The sequence below is a fragment of the Melanostigma gelatinosum genome (genome assembly GCF_949748355.1).
Source record: "Melanostigma gelatinosum genome assembly, chromosome: 10".
In the NCBI taxonomy this organism is placed as follows: domain Eukaryota; kingdom Metazoa; phylum Chordata; class Actinopteri; order Perciformes; family Zoarcidae; genus Melanostigma; species Melanostigma gelatinosum.
Window position 1 is genome coordinate 8,495,291 of NC_136643.1, and position 12,192 is coordinate 8,507,482.

Sequence of the window (12,192 nt, forward strand, 5' to 3'; positions counted from 1 at the left end):
AAGTTACTTTTTTTGTTACTTTGGAAAAAAAAAAATTTTTTTAGTTACTTTGGAAAAAAAAAATTTTTTTTTGTTACTTTGGAAAAAAAAATATTTTTTTAGTTACTTTGGAAAAAAAAAATTTTTTTTAGTTACTTTGGAAAAAAAAATATTTTTTTAGTTACTTTGGAAAAAAAAATATTTTTTTAGTTACTTTGGAAAAAAAGTTACTTTTTTAGTTACTTTGGAAAAAAAAATATTTTTTTAGTTACTTTGGAAACAAAATATTTTTTTAGTTTCTTTGGGAAAAAAAATATTTTTTTAGTTACTTTGGAAAAAAAAATATTTTTTTAGTTTCTTTGGAAAAAAATATATTTTTTTAGTTTCTTTGGAAAAAAATATATTTTTTTAGTTACTTTGGAAAAAAAATATTTTTTTAGTTACTTTGGGAAAAAAAATATTTTTTTAGTTACTTTGGAAAAAAAGTTACTTTTTTTGTTACTTTGGAAAAAAAAATATTTTTTTAGTTACTTTGGAAAAAAAAAAAAAAATTTTGTTACTTTGGAAAAAAAAATATTTTTTTAGTTACTTTGGAAAAAAAAAATTTTTTTTAGTTACTTTGGAAAAAAAAATATTTTTTTAGTTACTTTGGAAAAAAAAATATTTTTTTAGTTACTTTGGAAAAAAAGTTACTTTTTTAGTTACTTTGGAAAAAAAAATATTTTTTTAGTTACTTTGGAAAAAAAAATATTTTTTTTGTTACTTTGGAAAAAAAATTTTTTTTTAGTTACTTTGGAAAAAAAAATATTTTTTTAGTTACTTTGGAAAAAAAAATTTTTTTTTAGTTTCTTTGGAAAAATTTTTTTTTTTTTAGTTACTTTGGAAAAAAAAATATTTTTTTAGTTACTTTGGAAAAAAAAATATTTTTTTAGTTACTTTGGAAAAAAAATATTTTTTTAGTTTCTTTGGAAAAAAAAATATTTTTTTAGTTACTTTGGAAAAAGAAATATTTTTTTAGTTACTTTGGAAAAAAAAATATTTTTTTAGTTACTTTGGAAAAAAAATATTTTTTTAGTTACTTTGGAAAAAAAAATATTTTTTTAGTTACTTTGGAAAAAAAAATATTTTTTTAGTTACTTTGGAAAAAAAGTTACTTTTTTAGTTACTTTGGAAAAAAAAATATTTTTTTAGTTACTTTGGAAAAAAAGTTACTTTTTTAGTTACTTTGGAAAAAAAGTTACTTTTTTAGTTACTTTGGAAAAAAAAATATTTTTTTAGTTACTTTGGAAAAAAAAATATTTTTTTAGTTACTTTGGAAAAAAAATAATTTTTTAGTTACTTTAAAAAAATATATTATTTTTGTTACTTTGGAAAAAAAAATATTTTTTTTGTTACTTTGGAAAAAAAGTTACTTTTTTAGTTACTTTGGAAAAAAAAAGATTTTTTTAGTTACTTTGGAAAAAAAGTTACTTTTTTAGTTACTTTGGAAAAAAAAATATTTTTTTAGTTACTTTGGAAATTTTTTTTTTTTTTTTTACTTTGGAAAAAAAAATATTTTTTTAGTTACTTTGGAAAAAAAAATATTTTTTTAGTTACTTTGGAAAAAAAAATATTTTTTTAGTTACTTTGGAAAAAAAAATATTTTTTTAGTTACTTTGGAAAAAAAGTTACTTTTTTAGTTACTTTGGAAAAAAAAAATTTTTTTTAGTTACTTTGGAAAAAAAAATATTTTTTTTGTTACTTTGGAAAAAAAATATTTTTTTAGTTTCTTTGGAAAAAAAAATATTTTTTTAGTTACTTTGGAAAAAAAAATATTTTTTTAGTTACTTTGGAAAAAAAAATATTTTTTTAGTTACTTTGGAAAAAAAATATTTTTTTAGTTACTTTGGAAAAAAAAATATTTTTTTAGTTACTTTGGAAAAAAAAATATTTTTTTAGTTACTTTGGAAAAAAAGTTACTTTTTTAGTTACTTTGGAAAAAAAAATATTTTTTTAGTTACTTTGGAAAAAAAAATATTTTTTTTGTTACTTTGGAAAAAAAAATATTTTTTTAGTTACTTTGGAAAAAAAGTTACTTTTTTAGTTACTTTGGAAAAAAAATATTTTTTTAGTTACTTTGGAAAAAAAAATATTTTTTTAGTTACTTTGGAAAAAAAATAATTTTTTAGTTACTTTAAAAAAAAATATTTTTTTGTTACTTTGGAAAAAAAAATATTTTTTTTGTTACTTTGGAAAAAAAGTTACTTTTTTAGTTACTTTGGAAAAAAAAATATTTTTTTAGTTACTTTGGAAAAAAAGTTACTTTTTTAGTTACTTTGGAAAAAAAAATATTTTTTTAGTTACTTTGGAAAAAAAAAAAATTTTTTTGTTACTTTGGAAAAAAAAAATATTTTTTAGTTACTTTGGAAAAAAAATATTTTTTTTAGTTACTTTGGAAAAAAAAATTTTTTTTTAGTTACTTTGGAAAAAAAAATTTTTTTTTAGTTTCTTTGGAAAAAAAAATATTTTTTTAGTTACTTTGGAAAAAAAAATATTTTTTTAGTTACTTTGGAAAAAAAAATATTTTTTTAGTTACTTTGGAAAAAAAATAATTTTTTTAGTTACTTTGGAAAAAAAGTTACTTTTTTAGTTACTTTGGAAAAAAAAATATTTTTTTAGTTACTTTGGAAAAAAAAAAAAAATTTTTGTTACTTTGGAAAAAAAAATATTTTTTTAGTTACTTTGGAAAAAAAAATATTTTTTTAGTTACTTTGGAAAAAAAATATTTTTTTTGTTACTTTGGAAATTTTTTTTTTTTTTTTTTACTTTGGAAAAAAAAATATTTTTTTAGTTACTTTGGAAAAAAAAATATTTTTTTAGTTACTTTGGAAAAAAAGTTACTTTTTTAGTTACTTTGGAAACAAAATATTTTTTTAGTTTCTTTGGAAAAAAAAATATTTTTTTAGTTACTTTGGAAAAAAAAATATTTTTTTAGTTTCTTTGGAAAAAAATATATTTTTTTAGTTTCTTTGGAAAAAAATATATTTTTTAGTTACTTTGGAAAAAAAATATTTTTTTAGTTACTTTGGGAAAAAAAATATTTTTTTAGTTACTTTGGAAAAAAAGTTACTTTTTTTGTTACTTTGGGAAAAAAAATATTTTTTTAGTTACTTTGGAAAAAAAAAATTTTTTTTTGTTACTTTGGAAAAAAAAATATTTTTTTAGTTACTTTGGAAAAAAAAAATTTTTTTTAGTTACTTTGGAAAAAAAAATATTTTTTTAGTTACTTTGGAAAAAAAAATATTTTTTTAGTTACTTTGGAAAAAAAAATATTTTTTTAGTTACTTTGGAAAAAAAAATATTTTTTTAGTTACTTTGGAAAAAAAGTTACTTTTTTAGTTACTTTGGAAAAAAAAATATTTTTTTAGTTACTTTGGAAAAAAAAATATTTTTTTTGTTACTTTGGAAAAAAAAATATTTTTTTAGTTACTTTGGAAAAAAAGTTACTTTTTTAGTTACTTTGGAAAAAAAAATATTTTTTTAGTTACTTTGGAAAAAAAAATATTTTTTTAGTTACTTTGGAAAAAAAATAATTTTTTAGTTACTTTAAAAAAAAATATTTTTTTGTTACTTTGGAAAAAAAAATATTTTTTTTGTTACTTTGGAAAAAAAGTTACTTTTTTAGTTACTTTGGAAAAAAAAATATTTTTTTAGTTACTTTGGAAAAAAAGTTACTTTTTTAGTTACTTTGGAAAAAAAAATATTTTTTTAGTTACTTTGGAAAAAAAAAAATTTTTTTTGTTACTTTGGAAAAAAAAAATATTTTTTAGTTACTTTGGAAAAAAAATATTTTTTTTAGTTACTTTGGAAAAAAAAATTTTTTTTTAGTTACTTTGGAAAAAAAAATTTTTTTTTAGTTTCTTTGGAAAAAAAAATATTTTTTTAGTTACTTTGGAAAAAAAAATATTTTTTTAGTTACTTTGGAAAAAAAAATATTTTTTTAGTTACTTTGGAAAAAAAATAATTTTTTTAGTTACTTTGGAAAAAAAGTTACTTTTTTAGTTACTTTGGAAAAAAAAATATTTTTTTAGTTACTTTGGAAAAAAAAAAAAAATTTTTGTTACTTTGGAAAAAAAAATATTTTTTTAGTTACTTTGGAAAAAAAAATATTTTTTTAGTTACTTTGGAAAAAAAATATTTTTTTTGTTACTTTGGAAATTTTTTTTTTTTTTTTTTACTTTGGAAAAAAAAATATTTTTTTAGTTACTTTGGAAAAAAAAATATTTTTTTAGTTACTTTGGAAAAAAAGTTACTTTTTTAGTTACTTTGGAAACAAAATATTTTTTTAGTTTCTTTGGAAAAAAAAATATTTTTTTAGTTACTTTGGAAAAAAAAATATTTTTTTAGTTTCTTTGGAAAAAAATATATTTTTTTAGTTTCTTTGGAAAAAAATATATTTTTTAGTTACTTTGGAAAAAAAATATTTTTTTAGTTACTTTGGGAAAAAAAATATTTTTTTAGTTACTTTGGAAAAAAAGTTACTTTTTTTGTTACTTTGGGAAAAAAAATATTTTTTTAGTTACTTTGGAAAAAAAAAATTTTTTTTTGTTACTTTGGAAAAAAAAATATTTTTTTAGTTACTTTGGAAAAAAAAAATTTTTTTTAGTTACTTTGGAAAAAAAAATATTTTTTTAGTTACTTTGGAAAAAAAAATATTTTTTTAGTTACTTTGGAAAAAAAGTTACTTTTTTAGTTACTTTGGAAAAAAAAATATTTTTTTAGTTACTTTGGAAAAAAAAATATTTTTTTAGTTACTTTGGAAAAAAAAAAAAATTTTTAGTTTCTTTGGAAAAAATTTTTTTTTTTAGTTACTTTGGAAAAAAAAATATTTTTTTAGTTACTTTGGAAAAAAAAATATTTTTTTAGTTACTTTGGAAAAAAAAATTTTTTTTAGTTTCTTTGGAAAAAAAAATATTTTTTTAGTTACTTTGGAAAAAGAAATATTTTTTTAGTTACTTTGGAAAAAAAAATATTTTTTTAGTTACTTTGGAAAAAAAATATTTTTTTAGTTACTTTGGAAAAAAAATATTTTTTTAGTTACTTTGGAAAAAAAAATATTTTTTTAGTTACTTTGGAAAAAAAGTTACTTTTTTAGTTACTTTGGAAAAAAAAATATTTTTTTAGTTACTTTGGAAAAAAAAATATTTTTTTTGTTACTTTGGAAAAAAATATATTTTTTTTGTTACTTTGGAAAAAAAGTTACTTTTTTAGTTACTTTGGAAAAAAAAATATTTTTTTAGTTACTTTGGAAAAAAAAATATTTTTTTAGTTACTTTGGAAAAAAAATAATTTTTTAGTTACTTTAAAAAAATATATTTTTTTTGTTACTTTGGGAAAAAAATATTTTTTTTTTGTTACTTTGGAAAAAAAGTTACTTTTTTAGTTACTTTGGAAAAAAAAATATTTTTTTAGTTACTTTGGAAAAAAAGTTACTTTTTTAGTTACTTTGGAAAAAAAAATATTTTTTTAGTTACTTTGGAAAAAAGTTACTTTTTTTGTTACTTTGGAAAAAAATTTTTTTTTTTAGTTACTTTGGAAAAAAAAAAAAAAAATTTGTTACTTTGGAAAAAAAAAAATTTTTTTAGTTACTTTGGAAAAAAAAATAATTTTTTTAGTTACTTTGGAAAAAAAAATATTTTTTTAGTTACTTTGGAAAAAAAATATTTTTTTAGTTACTTTGGAAAAAAAGTTACTTTTTTAGTTACTTTGGAAAAAAAAATATTTTTTTAGTTACTTTGGAAACAAAATATTTTTTTAGTTTCTTTGGAAAAAAAAATATTTTTTTAGTTACTTTGGAAAAAAAAATATTTTTTTAGTTTCTTTGGAAAAAAATATATTTTTTTAGTTTCTTTGGAAAAAAATATATTTTTTTAGTTACTTTGGAAAAAAAATATTTTTTTAGTTACTTTGGGAAAAAAAATATTTTTTTAGTTACTTTGGAAAAAAAGTTACTTTTTTTGTTACTTTGGAAAAAAAAATATTTTTTTAGTTACTTTGGAAAAAAAAAAAAAAATTTTGTTACTTTGGAAAAAAAAATATTTTTTTAGTTACTTTGGAAAAAAAATATTTTTTTTAGTTACTTTGGAAAAAAAAATATTTTTTTAGTTACTTTGGAAAAAAAAATATTTTTTTAGTTACTTTGGAAAAAAAGTTACTTTTTTAGTTACTTTGGAAAAAAAAATATTTTTTTAGTTACTTTGGAAAAAAAAATATTTTTTTTGTTACTTTGGAAAAAAAAAATTTTTTTTAGTTACTTTGGAAAAAAAAATATTTTTTTAGTTACTTTGGAAAAAAAAATTTTTTTTTAGTTTCTTTGGAAAAAAAATATTTTTTTAGTTACTTTGGAAAAAAAAATATTTTTTTAGTTACTTTGGAAAAAAAAATATTTTTTTAGTTACTTTGGAAAAAAAGTTACTTTTTTAGTTACTTTGGAAAAAAAAATATTTTTTTAGTTACTTTGGAAAAAAAATTATTTTTTTTGTTACTTTGGAAAAAAAAATATTTTTTTAGTTACTTTGGAAAAAAAGTTACTTTTTTAGTTACTTTGGAAAAAAAATATTTTTTTTAGTTACTTTGGAAAAAAAAATATTTTTTTAGTTACTTTGGAAAAAAAATAATTTTTTAGTTACTTTAAAAAAATATATTATTTTTGTTACTTTGGAAAAAAAAATATTTTTTTTGTTACTTTGGAAAAAAAGTTACTTTTTTAGTTACTTTGGAAAAAAAAATATTTTTTTAGTTACTTTGGAAAAAAAGTTACTTTTTTAGTTACTTTGGAAAAAAAAATATTTTTTTAGTTACTTTGGAAATTTTTTTTTTTTTTTTGTTACTTTGGAAAAAAATATATTTTTTTAGTTACTTTGGAAAAAAAAATATTTTTTTAGTTACTTTGGAAAAAAAAATATTTTTTTAGTTACTTTGGAAAAAAAAATATTTTTTTAGTTACTTTGGAAAAAAAGTTACTTTTTTAGTTACTTTGGAAAAAAAAATTTTTTTTTAGTTACTTTGGAAAAAAAAATATTTTTTTTGTTACTTTGGAAAAAAAATATATTTTTTTAGTTACTTTGGAAAAAAAATATTTTTTTAGTTACTTTGGAAAAAAAAAAAAAAATTTTGTTACTTTGGAAAAAAAAATATTTTTTTAGTTACTTTGGAAAAAAAATATTTTTTTTAGTTACTTTGGAAAAAAAAATATTTTTTTAGTTACTTTGGAAAAAAAAATATTTTTTTAGTTACTTTGGAAAAAAAAATATTTTTTTTGTTACTTTGGAAAAAAAAATTTTTTTTTAGTTACTTTGGAAAAAAAAATATTTTTTTAGTTACTTTGGAAAAAAAAAAATTTTTTTAGTTTCTTTGGAAAAAAAATATTTTTTTAGTTACTTTGGAAAAAAAAATATTTTTTTAGTTACTTTGGAAAAAAAAATATTTTTTTAGTTACTTTGGAAAAAAAGTTACTTTTTTAGTTACTTTGGAAAAAAAAATATTTTTTTAGTTACTTTGGAAAAAAAATTATTTTTTTTGTTACTTTGGAAAAAAAAATATTTTTTTAGTTACTTTGGAAAAAAAGTTACTTTTTTAGTTACTTTGGAAAAAAAATATTTTTTTTAGTTACTTTGGAAAAAAAAATATTTTTTTAGTTACTTTGGAAAAAAAATAATTTTTTAGTTACTTTAAAAAAATATATTATTTTTGTTACTTTGGAAAAAAAAATATTTTTTTTGTTACTTTGGAAAAAAAGTTACTTTTTTAGTTACTTTGGAAAAAAAAATATTTTTTTAGTTACTTTGGAAAAAAAGTTACTTTTTTAGTTACTTTGGAAAAAAAAATATTTTTTTAGTTACTTTGGAAAATTTTTTTTTTTTTTGTTACTTTGGAAAAAAAAATATTTTTTTAGTTACTTTGGAAAAAAAAATATTTTTTTAGTTACTTTGGAAAAAAAAATATTTTTTTAGTTACTTTGGAAAAAAAAATATTTTTTTAGTTACTTTGGAAAAAAAGTTACTTTTTTAGTTACTTTGGAAAAAAAAAATTTTTTTTAGTTACTTTGGAAAAAAAAATATTTTTTTTGTTACTTTGGAAAAAAAATATTTTTTTAGTTTCTTTGGAAAAAAAATATTTTTTTAGTTACTTTGGAAAAAAAAATATTTTTTTAGTTACTTTGGAAAAAAAAATATTTTTTTAGTTACTTTGGAAAAAAAATATTTTTTTAGTTACTTTGGAAAAAAAAATATTTTTTTTAGTTACTTTGGAAAAAAAAATATTTTTTTAGTTACTTTGGAAAAAAAATAATTTTTTAGTTACTTTAAAAAAATATATTATTTTTGTTACTTTGGAAAAAAAAATATTTTTTTAGTTACTTTGGAAAAAAAGTTACTTTTTTAGTTACTTTGGAAAAAAAAATATTTTTTTAGTTACTTTGGAAACAAAATATTTTTTTAGTTTCTTTGGAAAAAAAAATATTTTTTTAGTTACTTTGGAAAAAAAAATATTTTTTTAGTTTCTTTGGAAAAAAATATATTTTTTTAGTTTCTTTGGAAAAAAATATATTTTTTTAGTTACTTTGGAAAAAAAATATTTTTTTAGTTACTTTGGGAAAAAAAATATTTTTTTAGTTACTTTGGAAAAAAAGTTACTTTTTTTGTTACTTTGGAAAAAAAAATATTTTTTTAGTTACTTTGGAAAAAAAAAAAAAAATTTTGTTACTTTGGAAAAAAAAATATTTTTTTAGTTACTTTGGAAAAAAAATATTTTTTTTAGTTACTTTGGAAAAAAAAATATTTTTTTAGTTACTTTGGAAAAAAAAATATTTTTTTAGTTACTTTGGAAAAAAAGTTACTTTTTTAGTTACTTTGGAAAAAAAAATATTTTTTTAGTTACTTTGGAAAAAAAAATATTTTTTTTGTTACTTTGGAAAAAAAAAATTTTTTTTAGTTACTTTGGAAAAAAAAATATTTTTTTAGTTACTTTGGAAAAAAAAATTTTTTTTTAGTTTCTTTGGAAAAAAAATATTTTTTTAGTTACTTTGGAAAAAAAAATATTTTTTTAGTTACTTTGGAAAAAAAAATATTTTTTTAGTTACTTTGGAAAAAAAGTTACTTTTTTAGTTACTTTGGAAAAAAAAATATTTTTTTAGTTACTTTGGAAAAAAAATTATTTTTTTTGTTACTTTGGAAAAAAAAATATTTTTTTAGTTACTTTGGAAAAAAAGTTACTTTTTTAGTTACTTTGGAAAAAAAATATTTTTTTTAGTTACTTTGGAAAAAAAAATATTTTTTTAGTTACTTTGGAAAAAAAATAATTTTTTAGTTACTTTAAAAAAATATATTATTTTTGTTACTTTGGAAAAAAAAATATTTTTTTTGTTACTTTGGAAAAAAAGTTACTTTTTTAGTTACTTTGGAAAAAAAAATATTTTTTTAGTTACTTTGGAAAAAAAGTTACTTTTTTAGTTACTTTGGAAAAAAAAATATTTTTTTAGTTACTTTGGAAATTTTTTTTTTTTTTTTGTTACTTTGGAAAAAAATATATTTTTTTAGTTACTTTGGAAAAAAAAATATTTTTTTAGTTACTTTGGAAAAAAAAATATTTTTTTAGTTACTTTGGAAAAAAAAATATTTTTTTAGTTACTTTGGAAAAAAAGTTACTTTTTTAGTTACTTTGGAAAAAAAAATTTTTTTTTAGTTACTTTGGAAAAAAAAATATTTTTTTTGTTACTTTGGAAAAAAAATATATTTTTTTAGTTACTTTGGAAAAAAAATATTTTTTTAGTTACTTTGGAAAAAAAAAAAAAAATTTTGTTACTTTGGAAAAAAAAATATTTTTTTAGTTACTTTGGAAAAAAAATATTTTTTTTAGTTACTTTGGAAAAAAAAATATTTTTTTAGTTACTTTGGAAAAAAAAATATTTTTTTAGTTACTTTGGAAAAAAAAATATTTTTTTTGTTACTTTGGAAAAAAAAATTTTTTTTTAGTTACTTTGGAAAAAAAAATATTTTTTTAGTTACTTTGGAAAAAAAAAAATTTTTTTAGTTTCTTTGGAAAAAAAATATTTTTTTAGTTACTTTGGAAAAAAAAATATTTTTTTAGTTACTTTGGAAAAAAAAATATTTTTTTAGTTACTTTGGAAAAAAAGTTACTTTTTTAGTTACTTTGGAAAAAAAAATATTTTTTTAGTTACTTTGGAAAAAAAATTATTTTTTTTGTTACTTTGGAAAAAAAAATATTTTTTTAGTTACTTTGGAAAAAAAGTTACTTTTTTAGTTACTTTGGAAAAAAAATATTTTTTTTAGTTACTTTGGAAAAAAAAATATTTTTTTAGTTACTTTGGAAAAAAAATAATTTTTTAGTTACTTTAAAAAAATATATTATTTTTGTTACTTTGGAAAAAAAAATATTTTTTTTGTTACTTTGGAAAAAAAGTTACTTTTTTAGTTACTTTGGAAAAAAAAATATTTTTTTAGTTACTTTGGAAAAAAAGTTACTTTTTTAGTTACTTTGGAAAAAAAAATATTTTTTTAGTTACTTTGGAAAATTTTTTTTTTTTTTGTTACTTTGGAAAAAAAAATATTTTTTTAGTTACTTTGGAAAAAAAAATATTTTTTTAGTTACTTTGGAAAAAAAAATATTTTTTTAGTTACTTTGGAAAAAAAAATATTTTTTTAGTTACTTTGGAAAAAAAGTTACTTTTTTAGTTACTTTGGAAAAAAAAAATTTTTTTTAGTTACTTTGGAAAAAAAAATATTTTTTTTGTTACTTTGGAAAAAAAATATTTTTTTAGTTTCTTTGGAAAAAAAATATTTTTTTAGTTACTTTGGAAAAAAAAATATTTTTTTAGTTACTTTGGAAAAAAAAATATTTTTTTAGTTACTTTGGAAAAAAAATATTTTTTTAGTTACTTTGGAAAAAAAAATATTTTTTTAGTTACTTTGGAAAAAAAAATATTTTTTTAGTTACTTTGGAAAAAAAAGTTACTTTTTTAGTTACTTTGGAAAAAAAAATATTTTTTTAGTTACTTTGGAAAAAAAAATATTTTTTTTGTTACTTTGGAAAAAAAAATATTTTTTTAGTTACTTTGGAAAAAAAGTTACTTTTTTAGTTACTTTGGAAAAAAAAATATTTTTTTAGTTACTTTGGAAAAAAAAATATTTTTTTAGTTACTTTGGAAAAAAAATAATTTTTTAGTTACTTTAAAAAAAAATATTTTTTTTGTTACTTTGGAAAAAAAAATATTTTTTTTGTTACTTTGGAAAAAAAGTTACTTTTTTAGTTACTTTGGAAAAAAAAATATTTTTTTAGTTACTTTGGAAAAAAAGTTACTTTTTTAGTTACTTTGGAAAAAAAAATATTTTTTTAGTTACTTTGGAAAATTTTTTTTTTTTTTTGTTACTTTGGAAAAAAAAATTTTTTTTTAGTTACTTTGGAAAAAAAAAAATTTTTTTAGTTACTTTGGAAAAAAAATTTTTTTTTTAGTTACTTTGGAAAAAAAAATTTTTTTTTAGTTTCTTTGGGAAAAAAAATATTTTTTTAGTTACTTTGGAAAAAAAAATATTTTTTTAGTTACTTTGGAAAAAAAAATATTTTTTTAGTTACTTTGGAAAAAAAAATATTTTTTTAGTTACTTTGGAAAAAAAGTTACTTTTTTAGTTACTTTGGAAAAAAAAATATTTTTTTAGTTACTTTGGAAAAAAAAATATTTTTTTTGTTACTTTGGAAAAAAAAATATTTTTTTAGTTACTTTGGAAAAAAAAAATATTTTTTTAGTTACTTTGGAAAAAAAAATATTTTTTTTGTTACTTTGGAATTTTTTTTTTTTTTTTTTTACTTTGGAAAAAAAAATATTTTTTTAGTTACTTTGGAAAAAAAAATATTTTTTTAGTTACTTTGGAAAAAAAATTTTTTTTTTTGTTTCTTTGGGAAAAAAAATATTTTTTTAGTTACTTTGGAAAAAAAAATATTTTTTTAGTTACTTTGGAAAAAAAAATATTTTTTTAGTTACTTTGGAAAAAAAAATATTTTTTTAGTTACTTTGGAAAAAAAGTTACTTTTTTAGTTACTTTGGAAAAAAAAATATTTTTTTAGTTACTTTGGAAAAAAAAATATTTTTTTAGTTACTTTGGAAAAAAAAAAATTGTTTTAGTTACTTTGGAAAAAAAGTTACTTTTTTAGTTACTTTGG